The sequence below is a fragment of the Alligator mississippiensis genome, chromosome 10 (genome assembly GCF_030867095.1).
Source record: "Alligator mississippiensis isolate rAllMis1 chromosome 10, rAllMis1, whole genome shotgun sequence".
Lineage (NCBI taxonomy): Eukaryota > Metazoa > Chordata > Crocodylia > Alligatoridae > Alligator > Alligator mississippiensis.
The window spans coordinates 15,725,810-15,743,760 of NC_081833.1; the positions used below are offsets into that span (position 1 = coordinate 15,725,810).

The 17,951-nt window shown below is 46.7% G+C and overlaps 1 protein-coding gene and 1 long non-coding RNA gene across 2 annotated transcripts in view; one reads left to right on the plus strand and one right to left on the minus strand.

Moving 5' to 3' along the window:
• HIC2 (HIC ZBTB transcriptional repressor 2) overlaps nucleotides 1-13,439 on the plus strand; it is a 109,427-nt gene extending 95,988 nt beyond the window's left edge. Inside the window, exons 5-7 of the transcript XR_009455145.1 lie at nucleotides 9,905-9,973; nucleotides 11,483-11,582; nucleotides 12,188-13,439. The gene's annotated coding sequence lies outside the window, so the exon portion shown is untranslated. The remainder of the gene's footprint in view (nucleotides 1-9,904; nucleotides 9,974-11,482; nucleotides 11,583-12,187) is intronic.
• LOC109286086 (uncharacterized) lies at nucleotides 189-13,527 on the minus strand. The gene is made up of 2 exons (XR_002094010.2): nucleotides 13,439-13,527; nucleotides 189-9,097 (listed from the first exon to the last, which is right to left on the minus strand). It is a non-coding gene; the product is annotated as an uncharacterized LOC109286086 (long non-coding RNA).
• Between the last annotated feature and the right edge of the window lie 4,424 nt (nucleotides 13,528-17,951).

Genomic DNA, 17,951 nt, shown 5'->3' on the forward strand with positions numbered 1-17,951 from the left:
AATAATGAATAACGAATAATACTCAAAACTTCAGGGACTGTTCGAGGCCTGCTTTGGGCCTAGACACTCAACTGCATTTGTACGACATAGTATTGTATCAAACATTTTTCTGTATTTTAATGAGAAAGCAAAACACTAGTTTCATATTTAAGATTTTAAGAGTTTTAGGGTTGGGGGGAGGGAGTTACATTTTTTGATTTCTTATTTTTATTTTATTTTAAGTTTAATTTTTTTTATTTTATTATTTTTTTTTGGAGATACACAAAGAGCCTCGAGGAATAAAACAATTTAAAAGTTTTTTTTTTTGTTTGTTTTTGTTTTTCAAAGGTAGAGGCCAGGCAGCTTAAATATATGCTTTAGTCACTTAGTTCCAGAATGTTTTCGGAGTAACAGGAAAAAAAAGATAAAATAGCAAAAGTTGTATAAAAAGAATAAAGAAGCTCATACCCAAATTCACAAAACTATTTTTTAAACCAAAGCACATTTGAATGAGTATGGAACCTCACTTGGCTCAGAAAAATACTAATATATTTATCTCATTGTTTACATAAACTTTTACAGTTTCAGACCTCAACAGATCTAGGGGCCAGTCAAAATTAATCTTTGCTTTTTCCATTGGTTTGTCTTTTCAAAGGCTATCACATTTCATAGCAGTGAAAAATATGAGTCTGTGAACCAACCTGCATTCCAGCACTACTTGGGGTTTGGGAGGTGTCATTAGGAATTGGGATTTTTTTTTATTTTAATTTTTTTTTGTCCTTATGGCCTATGAGAGAGATCTTGGGAGTTCAGGGCAGTGCACCTGAGGCTTTGTTGAGGAGGGCAGTGGCCTTGTCCGACATGCATTTCTTGCTAGATCTAAATTGCAAAAAGAAATTGCACTGTCTGCCATTGGCAGCTGGTATCTGTATCAGCGGGAAAGGGGTGCAGGAGAAAGAGGGGTTATTGGTCCTCCAAACAGCCTGTCTCTGAGCACCTGTGGGAGGAGTGGGAGAGCCTCTGGGAAGGATGTTGGCTGGAGCTAGTAGGGGTTGCTGCGCCCAGTTCATTTCCCTAACATGAGCCACATGGCTGGGCTTAATCCTGCTTTCTAATCCCTTATTGGGGAACCGCCAAAAACCCAAAGTCCAGCCCCATTCTCTGGGGTAGATCACAGAAGCCACAAAGATCACAGAAGACACCAAAGAGCTCTTGACATGCAGCTTCTGTGAGGCTTTGTTGCCACGGAAGGGAATGGAACTGGGTGCCGGTCTTTACCGATCAAAGCTATGGCAGAGACGCTGCCGCCTGTTAGGAGGAGAGGCTGATGTGGGTAGTTTTAATGGTCTGGACTGAGGATGACAGCATTATATATATAGTGCCCTCCCCATGTTCAGAACAGTGCAGGGGCATGAGCCATATTGTTTGGACGGTCTTAGCCTAGATGGACTGATTCGGTCCAAACCCTAATATCTTATGTAAAAGATCCCAACCAAAATCCCACAGGGCTTTCCATGTAGGATATGCTTGATTTGCATGTTAGAGCAGCCTAAAGATTACCAATGAAGAGGGTTTGTTAAAATACTGCTGAAGCCAAAAAAGTTACACGCAAAAAGCTCCCCACCAAGAGTCTTGATTTTTTTTTCTATTTTTATTTTTTTATTTTTTTTTTTGCTTTGTAGTTTTTAGTTTTTACACCAAAGCCACCTCAGATACCAGAGGGAGGCTGATGGAAAATGAAATATTAATTTTGCCTGGTCTTAATATCTAACAAAGATGGTGCAAACACTATTTGACAGTGTTGTTTTTGTATCAATATGTATGTGCAGTAATGAATGTATTTATTTCTCAGATTCTGTATGCACAGTTTTGCAATGAAATTCAGAACAGTTGCAAACACAAAGATGTGTCCGCAGGGTCTTCTCTACAGGATTTCAAAAAAAAGAAAAAAAAATATATAAAAAAAAAAAAAATCTCAGAGACTCTCAGCATAGCCATAAACCATAACCTGTGAAGACAATACAAAGACTGGACTTTTGTAGCTTTGCATAGAAGAGGAATTTCTGTTTTGCTGTATTTAAATGTTTCCAGTTACAATGTCACTCTTTTAAAATTTCTGTCTGTCTGTTTTTTTTTCCTCTCTCTCGTGTGTGTGAAAGCATTGTTTTCAAGCAGTGCAGGTTCAAAGTCTGGGTTAGCAGTATTTTACCGTGTTGCTTCAGTTCTGAAACACAGGAGTGTGGGGCTTGGCCAAGGAAACGTCCAGGGCATCCGGGAAAGAAAAACCTATCAGTTCTAAGATGACCGTTGGCAAAATCTGGGGAAGGGGGAAATCATTGGAGGAAGGATGGTTGTGTGCTATTGATTGGAACTTGTGACCAAGACTAGTGCATTCCTCTGCCCTGCCAACCTGCTCTTTTATATCCTCTCCTTTGTATTTACTGTGTAAGCAATAAGGATTCAGAAATGGGGAATTGGTGCTGAAGAAGACTGGAAGAAATGTAATCCCAGCTGTAGCCAGAGAGCATTTTGGCATTGTGATGGGACTTGCAATTTCAATTGAAGCCTTGAATTCATTGTGGGTGTGTGGCATCTGGGCAGATCTGAATTTTATAAGGCTTTTCATTCCACTATGGTCACTGGTTATATGGCTTGATCAAGCCCTAACAATTGAATTATAGTATAATGCTGCTTGTTATAACCTGGGGCTGAGCTAAAACCAGAAGCCTTTCAATCAGCTGGACTGAATTTCAAACAAAAAACGAATTTTGGAGAGGGCAGAGATGATAAATGTTAGACCACATCAAACCTAAAATTATTCCTGCAGCCAAGAGGATGAAAGCAAATAAAAGCTTGTCTAGCTTTTGTAATGGGCACTAATTTGTGGCTTTGGGTGAATGAAATGGACTTTTAACATTTTCTAGAATTTTTAGCTGAATCCACGTCTTTGAACAGCGGTGAAAATCGCTGTTCTCCCAAACTCATGCCCACACACTAGGACTAGTCACATGGCCAAAAATGAAAGTTTGGGTAATTTTACACACAGGAAAAAAGTACTTGGGGTACTGCTTTTTTTTTTAATTGAATATATGCTGCTGTTTGGAGTAGATAGCAGCAGTGTTAGGCAAGTGAGGGCTGATTTCCAGCCCTTTCTCCCACCATGCATTCCCTTGTTTTAAGTCAGTGGAGAGTGCAACTGCATTTTCTCCCTCTTTCTGGTTTCCTGCTCCCTTCCCAGGGGCCTTCCCTGAAACTGGCTGGGGTCCTGCTGTCCCATCTGGATCTCCAGCAAGGTCCTTCCTCCATCACAACAGCTTCAGCTTAGAGGTAAAGTGGTCAGCTGGGCTCCCGTAAGAGCAAAACCTCCCGTGTCCCACTGCCCCCCTGCTCTTCTCCTTACTGGAACGTAGCTGACCTCAGAAACGCTGAATCACGGACTTGCGGAGGGAGGATTTCCTTATATTCCTGCCACTGCTCGTCATCAGCTCACTCGTCTTTTGTTTGCCCCTGGGCTTCTGTCAGGTTTTGGAGCCCAGCCTTGAACATGTGGACAGCAGTGGGTCTGATGCTTGTAATATGGCGCAGGCCCTGCAGGATGAAGTGGGGAGCAGGATCAGGGGTTAAGGAGAGGACACCGCATGCTGAGAAAATGTGCTGGCAGCACTGGAGAAACTTCACAGATTTGGCTATCCTTGAAGAGGGGGATGTTTTTAAAACTTGATCGTTCACAAGCAGCCAATCAAAGCACTCAGGATTATTGTTGCTTTAACTTCCAGACCAGCTTCAGCTGAGAATGATCTTTTCCTTAGGGGAGGGGGGCCTTGTTCTGGGGGCGGTGGGATTTTTTTTCTTCTCTCTCTCTCTCTCTCTCATTTTAGATGAAACTGGAAAAGAGATGTTGCATCTCCTTTTTAAGCCTTAACTATCAGTCAGTCCAAGAGCCCTGGATGTTTCCTGCAGAGGGGGGTGGGGGAGCAGGGAGGGGAAGGGAGCCCGACACTCCTGCTGCAATGTTCTGTTCATTTCCTTCAAGAGCTTGAATTCAGGTCAGAGCCACATGGACTTGTGGCTCCAACTCAAGTGTCATATAAAAAGATACAGAAATTATAATATGATCTCAGCATTCAGAAATTTGCAGTCTTAATGTACAGTGATGAGAAACTGTTATTTTATGATCTTTTCATTAAAAGCTTGATTGAAAATGATACTTTCAGTTTGGGTTTGGCCTTTTTCCTCCATGGGAGACGCATCCAGACACAGGCCTGTAAAATCATTCAGTCTGTTTGGCCTGTTTCAGCAAGTTGAAGCAGTATTCACCATTTCACTACAACACTGCCTTCCTCTAGCACTTGTGCGGGCACTCACAGTTGTCTGATGCTTGCTAATGTACAGAGAAGTTTGATTGTGTGGGTAAAGTGGGAGTCAGACATAGTGGGAATGGGGCAATATGTACCAATCCCCCATCATCATGCCTCCCCCAGCAGTACCAAAGCCCCTTAAGTCTACCCTATATGGCTGTGGCCCTGAACAAAGTAGGTCTGGGTTGTTTGTGGAGGAATGAATGCAGGTGAGATGTTTTGAGCCACATTGTCTTGTGGCCTAAACAAAAGATGAAAACTTGGCACCACCCTCAGCAGGGCTTCTCTGAGACCGTCGCAGGCTGTTGGGCTGTCCACTGGGCACCGGTAGAAAAGGCTGTGAAAACAGCTGTAGCAAACTTTAGGTTCCTCGATACAATTTGTTGCCCAGCGTGTAGCACCAGTTGCACTGGAGTGAATGGGAACTTCTTCCAAGTAAGTGTTGGGGTGAGAAACAACAGAAGTTCAGTGTAACATCTGTTTTATTTTAAGGTTCACCCACATAGGACAACTCTGATCTTTTACCCCTTTCTGGAGAGATTGGTTATATCAACTGCCTGGTAAAAACTGGTGATCGCCCTGGGGTCTGGGGCACCTTTTCAGGTAGGAAGTGTTCCCATTTACTGCTCTTCCCAAACTGAGCAGATCTAGCTGCTGTCCCTACTGCAGCCTCCCGGCCCAGCTTGATACTTAGTGACAGCCTCCTCTGTCCTGCTTCCCGGCGTGAGATAGTTTTGCTTCTCTTCCCTCTACATGCTCACACTCCTTAGCATGCAGCAGAGTAACCCAGGCTTCGAATTCATATATTTCATTTTTTAACACCATGCTGACCATATTTTAAAGCGAGTGACTGAAGGAGCTTCAAGTTGAGTCTGTTTTCTGACAGGTTGCAAAGTCAGCAGCACTGGTAAGAAAATCATTTTTATTTGTCCTTGGAGATGTGTTTTGCCCAGCAAGGTTAAAGAGAAGGACAAAAATGAACAGAAAAACAGATGAAGAGCTACAGAAAAATGCAGCTGCTGGCCTGCAGTTCAGATGTGATAATGAATGAGTCTGTCCCCCTTGGCCAGTGACCAGTCTCGTTTTTTGTTTTATTTCTTCTGGGAGCTCCTGTGTGGCGCCCTCTCCTCTGTGGCATGAGCGGATGCAGCAGAGTTACTGGGTTGCCTGTTCTGTTTTAGTTTCTTTGCACTATTCGGCTCCTTTTCATCCCGTAAGCTCCTAAAAGGTTATACAGACCTGCCCACGTAATGATTCACCACTGAGATGCAGCTGCCTCTGCAGTGGAACACTGCAGTGTGAATGCGTTTAGGCCGCAATCAGCCATTTGAACTACCTGGGGATCCCTCTACTGTCTCCTTTTTCATTACCACATTCATCCCTGCCTGCCCTCATTGCTAGGCCTCCCTTGAAAAAACGATGCCTTTAAGCTTGAGAATTGAGCAAAAAAAATTCTGGTAGAATTTTTTGCCAATAGGAAACGGCTTCCTAAAAATCTAAGCCATCTATGGGCATGGGTTTTTGGGGGGGTTGGTTTTGCTGGGTTTTTTTTTTTAGAGAAAAAGACAGGAAAGCCTTTTGATGGGGTTGAAATGGAATGTTTCAGCTTGATTGAAAGGGAACATTTTGATTTGTTTTTGTTTTGTTTTCCTTGTTCCCAGTTTACTTTGCTCCAAACTGTCCTTTTCTACCAAATTGTACAAAGTCAAAACAGGAGCGCAGCATTTTGATTGATCGGAAACAAAATAATCTCATTTCACAGGGAATTTCCGAACTTTTTTTTTGCTTTCATCTGGTTTGGAATGAAAATGGATTTTGATGGGTTGGAATTTCCTGTGCAACAGAAATCGACAAGGTTTTGAACCCCTCTAATCCTCACTAGTGACTGGAAAACCAAAGTTGAAATGACCTGCTCCTTCTCATGTCTTGCTAAGAAAACAGCAGTGGTTTATTCCATTCATTTGGGTTTAAACTGATGCAAACACCAGGTGTGGGTGCACTTAACTCAGTGTGTCCCTTGTTTAAACTAGCAGAGCTTGCAGGTTTTGGTGTATCTGTGTTTACACTGACTTTTAATCACTGATATTTAAAATCAGACTATTTAAATCAGAGCAAGTTTCTAGCACTGATGATGCTTAAAGAAGGCTTTAGAGCTGACCATTCTCTCAGAACAACCCTCCTTCTTTCTACAGTGTCTCTTCCTCCTTGGATTTCATTTAGTCTTGCAGTGCCAATTCTGTGGGGCAGGGCTGATATGTTATCCCTAGAGCATCCACCACATCTTGAGTGCTGGTGGAGCAGCAATGTAGGGGTATGTGCTCTTATTTTACTCAGAGGTTGATTTTTTTTTCCTACCCATGAGTGCTCTTATTTTAATAGTTGTTGCTAATAATCTATGTGGTTAAAAGAAATCTCTTATTGCTACCCTGCCTCTGTCGCCTTCCAGATGACCAGTCTTAGCGCATGTGCACATCTCTCCTGCCGCCCACCTCCTTGCAGTTTCTGTTTATCAACACTTGCTTAATCCCCAACCTGGCGCTGTAGCAGCTCTGCTAGTCTGTGTCAAGGCTCCATTCCAGATCCTCTGGCGTGTTTTTCCTGCTCCGCTGAGCTAGTTCCTCTAGGACCATCCGAGTTCTAGTGCCAGGGATGTGGGGTTGGAACGGCACTGTTCATGTATGCTGCCAGGGCAGCACTATAGTGCGGCATGCTACACATATGGGTTCTTGAACCAAAACTGTTAGTATCACCCCCTGCCTTTCCCATCTCGGGGAGGCCTGGGACCCAGCCCAGGCACCTACTTGGCCACCTGAATGGATGGAGAAGAACCTGGCCAACCTGCAGGCACTGCAAAATGGGCAGGTCTCATAGGCCTCAGGCAGATGCTGCCTTGGGGGACACCACCAAAGGCAACTTTCAAAGGTAGCCTTTGGCATTGCCTGGAGACAGGAATGAAGGGTCTTTCTTTTACTTCCCTGTTATGGTTCTTTTGAATTTAACACTGAGTTTGTTGCAGGGGGGAGTTCTGTGTTTTTGGGGACAGCCACTGGCTCTCTGTAGGAGATGGGAGTATGGGCTTGGGAGAATTGTGGAGAAGAAAGGGATCTCCCCTGGGGGTGAGGCAGGGATGTGCTTGTGGGTGGGGAAGTAGGAAGAGGTTTCTTGTATCTGAATGTAAACGCTGGTTGGGCTTAGCTGGAGGAGTTGCGTCTATGGACAGGAAAGCAGCAGTGGGGGCAGGTTGGCATTTTCAAGTATTGGGGTGGTGTCTGTGGCTGTTTCCTGTTGGTTATAAGCTGCTCTGAGCCCTTTGGATAGGGCGGGATATGCATCTAAATAATAATAATGTAGCATGGCTCTGAGCACATTTGCACCAGTGAGCCCTGCCTGTGGGTTTTGTCCTGAGGCAGCTGCACAGGTTCTGGTTTGGGAGGTCACATGTGCATGGCTCAGTACAAGGCTGCCTGGTGCCACAGCTGGGCAGGGAGGGTGGGGAGGGAAGGTCCTGACCTCCCAAACAAAAGGGGGCTGGGGCATTTAAGCTTCAGAATTGTGATGGTTTAACCCCTGCTCAGCTTCTGCCAAATACTGGAGGTACCTTAAGTCTGCAGACATCCACATTTTCAGCTCCTCAGGTGCCTAAAGCTCTGCTGCTGGGCATTTCAGAGCTGAGGGGCTTCTTCACAGTCAGGAGCAGCTTGATGCCTTCCCCTGCCCCAGCAGGATGCATATACTAGGCTCTCCTTTCCCCCACCCCACTGGTGCTTCAGGGGCCTGATCTGTTAAGTATCATCACAAATTAGGCTTTGTGCAGAAGCTGCTCCTCGTGGGTCTGCCCCTCACCCCCAACATCCCCTTGCTAGCCTGGTGTCATTGGGCACCAACTGATGCTGCTGTTTATCATTGCCTGTTTTGGGCTGTTGTCTTTGGTATCAGACATCAAGCTCTTTCTCAGTCTCCTTCACCCCAGCTTTGCCTGAACCGTGCCCCACGTAGCTGGGAAAACTCCAGCCTCTGTCATTTTAAGCAGCCTTGCCTGCCCCTATCAGCCCCAGCAGGAACGTTATGATGAAGAACTGCTCCTGCCTCCATTCCACCTCCTCCTGCAGCTCTTGGAGGTGGGGGGGCTGCACTTGTTCACAGCACTGGGCAGCAATTCTGGTCACCACCCTGTAGAGTTGCTTCCTCTCTCATTTGTGCAGATGTGCCCAACTGATTTAACCAGCATCTAGGACTGGCTGGACCGGTCAAGTGCTGGGGTAGTGAGCAGGACTAGCAATCCAGAAAGAGACGTAATTAGCTGTGTTCATCTGAAGTCCAGTAGAAGGCAGGGTAGATTTGCCCCTAAGTAGATAGATATTAGCACGAGCTTTTGGTAGCTGAAGGTCACTTCATCAGAACATTCAGCGCAATGCTGGGCAGCCGGTTAACAGGCAGATATTAAGTCTTGGTTTCTAGGCTTGGGCCACAGGAGGCTCTGGTTATTTCATGGCCTGGCAGTGGCCTGCAGCTAATCCCAGTCCGGTCCCCTTGCCACAGTCACAGGCAAAGGCCAGCCAGAGAGAGTTTCGCAACACAGCCTTGATCTGTATTTTCCACGGCTTAGCCAGCAGGCCCCTCCTTTTTCCAGCACAGCTGTTTTCCATCTCGTTTCAGGAAACATGCCCTGCTTTTGATTCCTGGGTCTTGCTTTATGAAGCCGCTGTGGCCAGGCTGTCTGGGTAGATCGGGTCACAAAGTGGCTGTGGATAACTGAATTCCTAAGGCCAACACAAAACAAAAGGGGATTCTAGCCAATGCTCAGAGGAGCCCTAGGATCACCGCACAGATAAGAGATGATGCAGGCACAGACCTGAAGCTGGGGATGAGTGGGAAGGGGGCTTTCTTCCCTTGGCCATGTCTGGTCACCCCCTTCGCTGTTACTAGGTCGTGGTGGCATTTCAATGGGAAAGGGAGATGCAATGGGCCCCTGAGAAGTCGGGCCCTATTTTTCTGGGACAGAACTTCTGGGTACCAGGCAGCTATCCATTAGGAAGATATAGCCTGATAGACAGGTAGTTTGGAAAGCTGCTGCCTCTCTGCTATAGAATTTACTGCATTAGGGAACGCACCCCAGCCAGGCAATGCCCCATGGGGTTAAAACATTACATTTCATCTCCCTGGGCAGGACGAATTAAAGCAGGGCATATTGGATGGGAGGGAGTGTGTGTGTGGGTGGGTAGCCAGGGAAGGCAGGGGCAGGGCATGTGAATTCATGAGATGAAATTCATGGGATGAGGTAGATCAGGAGTTCCCAATGGCCAGAAACACCCTGGCACTGTACTCCCTGGCTGCTTCCTTGAAGCCCTGGAAATTAGCCAGCTCTTGGGTCATATCAACTTGGAAATTAGCTAGTTTCCTTAGGGGTTAAAGCATTAATGTTAGCACCATATATAATAACTAAAAATAATACATGTGCTCCAGGCCCTGAGTTATAGCTGTTGTGGGAGCCATAGTGCGAGTTTCCTGACTTCTGTGCATTTGAAGCGTCAGCCTTTAACATGAACTTCCTCTTGCATTTAATACAGGTGCTGGGTATTATGGCGAGTGGGCTTGGATTGCATGGAGGATTTCCTTTGGAGCAGGCTTTTGCATGGGTAGGAGCAGATATTTCTCTTTGGCCTAAGCAATGAACCACATGAACTCCTGGGTAGGAGGCTAATCCTCTCCTTGCTATATCCCTCCTTGCTGGGCCAGAAGCAGCTGGATGACTGGCCCAGATAGGAGTCTGTCTTTATGGCCACCCAGAGTGAACAGGGATTGGGAGGAGAGCAGAAAGCAAGATGAGCCCTCCTCCTATGTTTGTTCTTTGGTTACCAGATTAAGCTGAATTGATAGCAGCCACTGGCATCAGTTTAAGAGCATCCACACCAGGGGGGCTGCACTGACTTGACTCAATCTGCTCAGAAGCCAGTTAATTGGATCAGTACAATTGTCATGTATGTGGGTCCCCAGGAGCACCTCTTGGGCAGCACCAGGCAATTACTTGTGTTAGCACCTTGCTGGCTGTTAACCTTGGTTTGCTGGGGAGAGGTGGTGTGTGATGCAAGCTTGGTGGCTCCGGCAAGCCTGGTGGCTCAGTCCTGCCCAGCAAACACATCCTGCTCTTTCCCTCCCAGGATTTCTCTGAGCAGTGTGTGCCAAGTTGTGCAACGACAGATCGGGTTGTGACACCTGTGCATGATACAAGCAGAGAGGCATGGAAATGCTTATTGCAGCCTGCTGGCTCACTAGGTTTTAATCCAGTACAAGCCCTGCTGCTCTCTCTGGGGCAGCATGTGCTCAGGAATGGCTTTGCCAGGGGTACCTACAGCAGAGTTAAAGCCAGCAGTGCAGACCAGGCTTAATCTCCTGCTTTACTGCCAGGCTTTTACTGTAGATTAAAGGAGGACAGAAGTTCCTGTAACCCTACACTGGGCACAGACACACTGGGCATTGTATTTTCTAGGGCTGTGCTCGTCCTCTGTGTGTATGCTTCACTTGGGGGAGAGGCTATGGGGTCTTTGGTTAATATGTCCCTTGCACTGGGGCTTAATTTACATGTCAAAATTGCTTTACTGTAGGACAGAAACCTTCCAAAGCTCATGAACACTAGTGACCTGAAATATTTCCTCGTGTCTGCCTACCTGTGCAATCTGCATTCACTGCGGAGACCTTCTGACCCAAGAGTCCAGTTCTGTGGACTTCTAACCCTGGGGCAGAAACCACCTTTTATTCTTTATTTATCCCATGTAAGGCCCCAGCAGGTCCGGGTTCAGAGCTAGGGCTCCTCAGCAGTACAAACTAGGAGGATCTCTGAGCGTAACCCCAAGTGCCTTCCAGTTCCAGGCCACAGCTGCACCTTTCTCCATGGGCCTGGGAGCAGCTGTGGAGCAGTTTCCCTTTCCTACTCCTGGGTTGTGTTTTTTCTACCTCAGCTAGCATAGTCAAATAGCAGGCCACCCCAGCCAAACCCAATTGCACCATCTAAATATGCTTATCTTGGTTGTTCCAACTGGACAAAGTGAAATAACCCGTTGTCTTCATCTCGTGTCCCCTCATCTACGCCAGAGCTTTTACCTGCTACTCTCTCTTCCTTAATGTGTTTGCGTGTGTGCGTCTCCCAGGTCAAATCAGCCACATCAATTCCAAATCTGTGAGACTTATTCAAGAACCATACGTGCCCTGCTACCAGCAAGCATCCTCCACCCCAGTCTGGGTCTTCAGGTACTTCCAAATCCTTTGGCAGGCATCCTATGTGCAGGCCCAAGCCTGGAGGCTTGGGGTGTGGATGGCCCTGAATTCAACTTGCCCTCATCTGTATGGCTGCAGGAGCAAGCTAGGGAGAAGTCCTGCTACTCTTTCTTACCATTATGCCCATAAACTTGTGCATGTATAAAACAGGCATAACCAGCTCTCCCTTAGGTGTCATGTATCCCACCAGTGGCCTCATGCCTGCTGTGAGTGGCAGACCCTCCTGGTAGCAGGGCCCGTTCACACCCTAGGAACCTGTGAGGCAACATTCTTGAACAACAAAGAGATGCATGACATGGGTGGTACATAAAATCAGACAGTGAACAGCCCCATCCCTCCTCCCTCCCATGATTCTCCCGATGACTGGCATTTCTGCTGGGCTCTGAACAATCTTTACCACCCGCCCCAGACCCCCTGCCTCAGGAAAACTCAGATGAGGATTCCAGTTTTACATGCTCGCTTTCTTTGCATGGAGTGCATTTGAAGAGTCTGGGCCAGGGGAGGGGGCGTCAAAGAGGTGGTTTTGTTTTGGTGCCAAAGGTTGATTTTGTTTTTTTCCCCCGTTCTTTTTTTTTCAGTCTTAGGGAAAGAGACAAGGTGTCTTTTGAAAAGCAGCTTTACCAGGCCTGCCCGTGCCCTGAAAACATCTGCACCTGGAAATTCCACCGCGCGCAAGGAGCTGTAAAATTACAGCCTGGACGCTCGGCGTGCACCTGGAGAGCTGGGAGAGCAGCCATGTTCCAGAGCCAGAGGCCTGCCTCTGTCCCCAAAAACATCAGCGGGGGGAAGAAAAAAAGGGGGGGGGGGGCGTTTTAGCCACAAAAGCATAGACCTACATGCCAAATGTCTTCTCAAAAGCAGCCTCCCTCCCTTTAAAAGCCTTTCACACACTTCTCTCCTACCCCTTCCATAAAACAAAATGGAACATGTGTATAAAACATGTCCTGACAGACTCCAAACTGTCTCCCAGTACAGGGACTAAGTCACCCACCACTAGAAAGAAAAACCCCTATAGATGGCTCATAGTAAAAGTGGCTGTAACCCCTGACTGCTCTCTTGCTCCCTGGGGGATGGGACACAAGACAGGGTCAGCCCTGAATGAAGGGAGTGCTGTATTGTTCAACCCTCCAGCTGACTAAGGAGTGGCAGTGACTAAGGCTATGGGGAAGAAGGTCCATTTTCATTTGATGGTGAAGGAAGAAGGGAGCTCTTGGGGCGGGGGGAATGTAGCCATGAGAGAACATCCTCAGAGCCCAGTGTGGAGTGGGGGGAAGCAACCCCTCACTTAGTGCACGGTAATTAAACTAGGGGACAACTCAACTCGACTAACCTGATTCCATTTTATACTTTAAGTTGAAGGGGTGAGTTTAGCACTAGTGGTGCAAGAGGAACTTGAGCACTTGCTGCACCTCAGAGCACTTTTCCACTGTGTGTGGGGTGCATGGGAGGGCCTATTCCTTGCCTTGCCTGCAGAGTCTGGGGCCAGTGCACCCTCAGCCGCCAGAATTCATTTTCCCAGCTTCAGAAGTCTTTATCCAACCGCTGTGAATGGACCCAAGCAAAGCCCCGTCCCCAGCCCTGCCCCCTGCTCCTCGCACCAAGGTGGAGGGAAGAATTCTCTGCCTCCCATCCCACCCCCATCTCTGCCCAAAAGGACTTGGCTGATTTATTTATGTTTATTTTTTCCATTACACCCAAGCTGAGTCCTTGTTTGCCAAGTGTTCAGCCCCGGAGCACATTTTTTTACAGTTAAATCCTGTAAACCCCCACCCCCCACCTTGAAAAAGAGACGTTTTTCTGGCTATTCCACTCCCCCACCCATCACTCACCTTGGGGTAGAGAGGCAGGAGGAACAGCTCTCCGAGGGCTGGCTCTTGGGTGAATGTATTTGTTTCGGTCATCTGTTTCCGGGCCTCAGCTGGGCTCATCACTGGCAGGGAGCGGAGAGGACGATAAATGACAGCAAGTGCCAAAGAGGTGCTGGTTTTGCTAGAGGGAGAATGGAAAAAGCAGGGCCATGTAGGTGGCCACCCAGCACACCATGGGTTCTCCTGCCAGTCTTGCCTATGGGGCCTACACTCTCTGTGAGCATGGCCAGGTGAGGCAGGGTGTGGTTTCATACTCAGGGTAGAGCTCTAGGCCTGCAAGACCTAGACTGACGTGCCTGGTGTAGATTAGGGGTTTGCTTGTGTGGAACGCCAGGTGCTCAAACAGCTGTGAGGATCTGCGTCTCAGATCCCACATTTTACTGACAAGTACCTGCCCTTTGCCTCCACCCTCTCCCAGCTAGTTAATGAGTGAAGCCTGTTATCACTCAAGGGCCAGATTAGAAACACAGGGTAGTCTGCCCTCCTCCCCACCAGAATACCCCAGGGAGTTGCTCCACCCTCCTGCGCTTGTGCTGCTATTTGAGGGGAACCCACCCATGGCTTCTGCAAGTGCCTCAGTCATGACACAAGTGAGGCTGATGGTTTATAATGGCTGTAAGAGGGGGCATGGATTGAGCAGAGGCATAGTGGGGCTCAGTGGGACACAAGGCTAACTGAGGTCTTCCCTCCCTCCCACCTTTTGTTTTCTATGCTTGACACTACCGGCTCATTTTTTAACCCACCCTAGAGCCGAGGAAAATTTGTGATGAGTGTACTCCAGCAGCTCTTGGGGACGTGGTGTCATGGCCTAAAGCCTGATGCTACTGGATATGTGCAGGCTTGGGTATGTGGATGAACAGGAGCTGCTGGTCCTGGCACAGTGTTTCAAGCCATTCAATGCTCTTTACTATTGTGAACTGAAGCAAAGACCAGCAGCAGCTGGTGGGAAAGGTGAACATGCTGTATGGAGGCAGAGGACTGAGAGACTGCCTTAGCTATGAGACCACAGACTGGATTAATTTGACATTAAACAGTCATTGGCTTACCAAAAGCAAGCCATGACTGCAGTGTAACTTTTGGGGGGCAAGGATGAGAACCTGTGATTTTTCACTCCTAAGCAGACAAGCCACCCAACCCAGCTCCTAAGTACACCCATTCCTCTTGGCCCTAGGAATCCCAGGGCTCCTCTTCTAGCAGCTTTGGAGCTGTTCTTCCTCTGAAACAGGGAGCTCACTGACTGAGCAGATAGCTGGGTGGTCAGAACAGCTGCCTACAATGTGGAAAGCATAGGTTTGAGTCTGATCCAAACACGTGTGTGACAGAGATGATCTGGGTTCAATATCATTCTCAGCTGACTGTTTTTACATCCATACTTCCTACCCTCCGGGTGGACTAATAATAGGTTTTACATTAAACAGTCACCCATTAAAAATCCAGACCTAACCTCTGGGTTCAGAGATCAGATGCTAGGACTGCTGTCTCTGAGCTGAAAAGTCCCCACCCTTGGCTTAGATTTGACCCAGTAAACTAGAGGTTAAAGATCCATACCCGTGCTCTGGCACTAATTTCTTAACACCACCTAATTACTAAGATAATATGATCCCAGATTTTCATCCCCAGTTCCAGATACAATGGTTGCTGTCTGGGGCTGGCTTGAAGGCTTTGTGAAGTCATCTGCCCTCTATCTAGCTTGGAGGAGGACAGAGAGAGAGAGAGAGAGAGAGAGACACTTGCAGATGCAAGGTGTATATCATTTGGGGACAGTAATTGGTTTCTGTTCAGTCATCAATGGTGCAAGCCTTGTTATCAGTAGCTTTAGTTAAGTGGGGGGGCAGCAGCAGCCCTCAGCACCAATATAGATGGGGTGCCAGCAGCAGTACTTTGCAGTCCCACTCTTCAGCACTTGACCCCCGCACACCTAGTGCTCTACAGCACCTCTGCCCAGAGTGCCAAAATTGCTAGTTATACTTCTTCTGCTTGCTGTTGAACAACAGCAGAGGATAGGTAGTGCCTCTTAGTTAAATGAGCTGGTTTGCATGTGCTCATTCACAAGCTCCTAAACAAGCTTTTGCTTCTGGGAACATGAAGTTGTCTAGTGGTCCTCAACAATGCTGTAAATTATCATGACCCAAAAAGTGAAAGCGACACTGTTTACAGAAACAGAAGTCTCCTTCTAGAGCTGTATTTGCAGAAGCAAAGCTGAAAGAGAAGCCAAGGATGCAAAGCCAAGTCAAGTGATTTTGTGATGTCTGAAATGAACTATTTCACTTCCACTAGATGCATCAAAACCTTCCAGTGATGCATGTTCATCCAACCACAGGAGTGTGGGAGTTTTGGTTGTTCCTTAAAGGGACAATATACATGGGCCAAGAGGATGGTGTCACACTGGGAGGGAAGGAAGGATAGCGAGAAATCTGCTTGGCAAAACCATGAGCTCTTCAATGTCTTGACCCTTAAAAAGGAAAAGTACAAAAAGAGGAAAATTGGCCATGTTTCCAAAGTTGAGTATAACAGTGTAGGAAAAGCATGTAGGGACAAAAGTGGGAAGACAAGGCACACATTCAGGTACAGCTAGCAAGAGACGTAGGAGAGAACATAAGAGTATTCTATAAACATTTTAGTGAGAAAAAGATCAAGGAAAGTATAGGCATGTCCATCACTGATCAGGAAGGGGAAGTGAATAATGGATGATATGGAGAAGGTTGAGGGATTCAATACCTTTTTTTTCTTCAGGCTTCTCAAAAAGGTCAATTGTCAAGATGACTCACATCAAGGAGAAGGGGGTAGGTGCTCAAGGTAAAAGCTGAACAAGCTAGAGATTGTGGAGATAAATTGGCTGTTTCCAAATCATCAAGGCCTAATGAGATTCATCCCAGAACACTCAAAGAATTGGCTGAATTGCAGAGCCTTTGGCAATTACTTTGGGAGGTTGGGTGAAGCCTCAAATGACTAAAGGAGAACACATACTGTGCCTATCTAGGAAAAAAGGAGGATCAGTCACTCTAACTTCAGTACTTGAAAAGACACTGGAGTATATCATGAAACAAGAGGATAAGGTGGTGAGTAACAGCTGACATGGATTTTTCAAGACCAAGTCATGGCTAATCCACCTAATTTCCTTCTGTGATAGGATGTAGGAGGGCTGGGGAGAGCAGTGGATACAATGCACCACCAATGTAATGTTTTTGACACCGTCTCCCATGACGTTGTCATGGGCAAAGAAATGTGGTTTGGTTGAAACTACGACAAAGTGGGTGCATAACCAACTGGATAATTGCGCTCAAAGGGTAGCCACAATGGCTCAATTGCAAAGTGGGAAGAGGAATTGAGTGGGGTCTCCCTAGGATCTCTTCTGTGTCTAATAATTACTATTCAATATCTTTATCAATGACCGAGAGGGTGGATTTGAGTGTATACTTAATAAATCTGTCTGGATGAGGCAGCAGACACATTTGAGGACAAGAGCAGGATTCAAAATGGCCATGGTAAACTGGAAAACAATGATCTCAAAGAAGTACAATGAAATTCAATAAGGGCAAGTACAAAGTACTGCACTTGGGAATGAGCAAGCAAATGTACAAATATCAAATAGGGAATATTTGGGCAGGTTGTGACAAAAGTTCTGAGAGTCATAACAGATCACAGACTGAATATACCAGAAGTCTTACATTCAAGACAAGGGAAACATTTCTTCCACTCTATTCAGCACTGATGAGGCCTCACCTGGAGTACTGTGTCCAGTTTTGGCCACCATACTTCAAGGAAGATGTGGACAAACTGGAGAAAGTCCAAAGGAGAGCAACAAAAGTGATTAGAGGTCAAGAAAAACATGATTTAAGAAAAAAAGTTAGAAGAACTGGGATTATCTAGAACTGTCTTCAAATAGAAAAAGGGCTGGTATGAAGATGATAACAGTTGGTTCTTCTCTGTGTGAGGTCCTTGGCTGAGTTTTCAGGAGTGCCAACAAAATGGCCCCAGGCCTCCAACAGCTCCTGCAAACTGGTAGTTGCAGGCTACATGACCCAAGTGAGGCTTTAAAAGCAAAGGAGGAGGGGAAGAGAGGGTCATGACAGCCAATGACACATAGGGGGTCATTGGAGAATAGAAGTCCAGAGGAGGCTGCAGGCCTTCTCTGCCTCTGGGGGATGGAAAGTCTCATGAGCTCTGGGGCATCAGGTGACCTTTGCCCTTTCTGTGGCTTTTACTTCCCTGGGAAACATTCCTGTATTTTATATGCTACCCCACCAGTGATGATGTAACCAGGCAGAATTTCTTCGGCTTTAATCAGGAAGGCAGATGAGCACTCTGCAGTAAATGCGATCAATGGGGAAGTCACGAGGACTCTGACAGGATTACCCCTGGAATTCACCATTCATTAACCCAACCATTATTTCAGATGGCAGGGCGGGAGTGGTGCGGGCTTGCTTGCGACAGGAGGAGGGACTCTGGGGGTGGCACAGCCAATGTCTTCCTG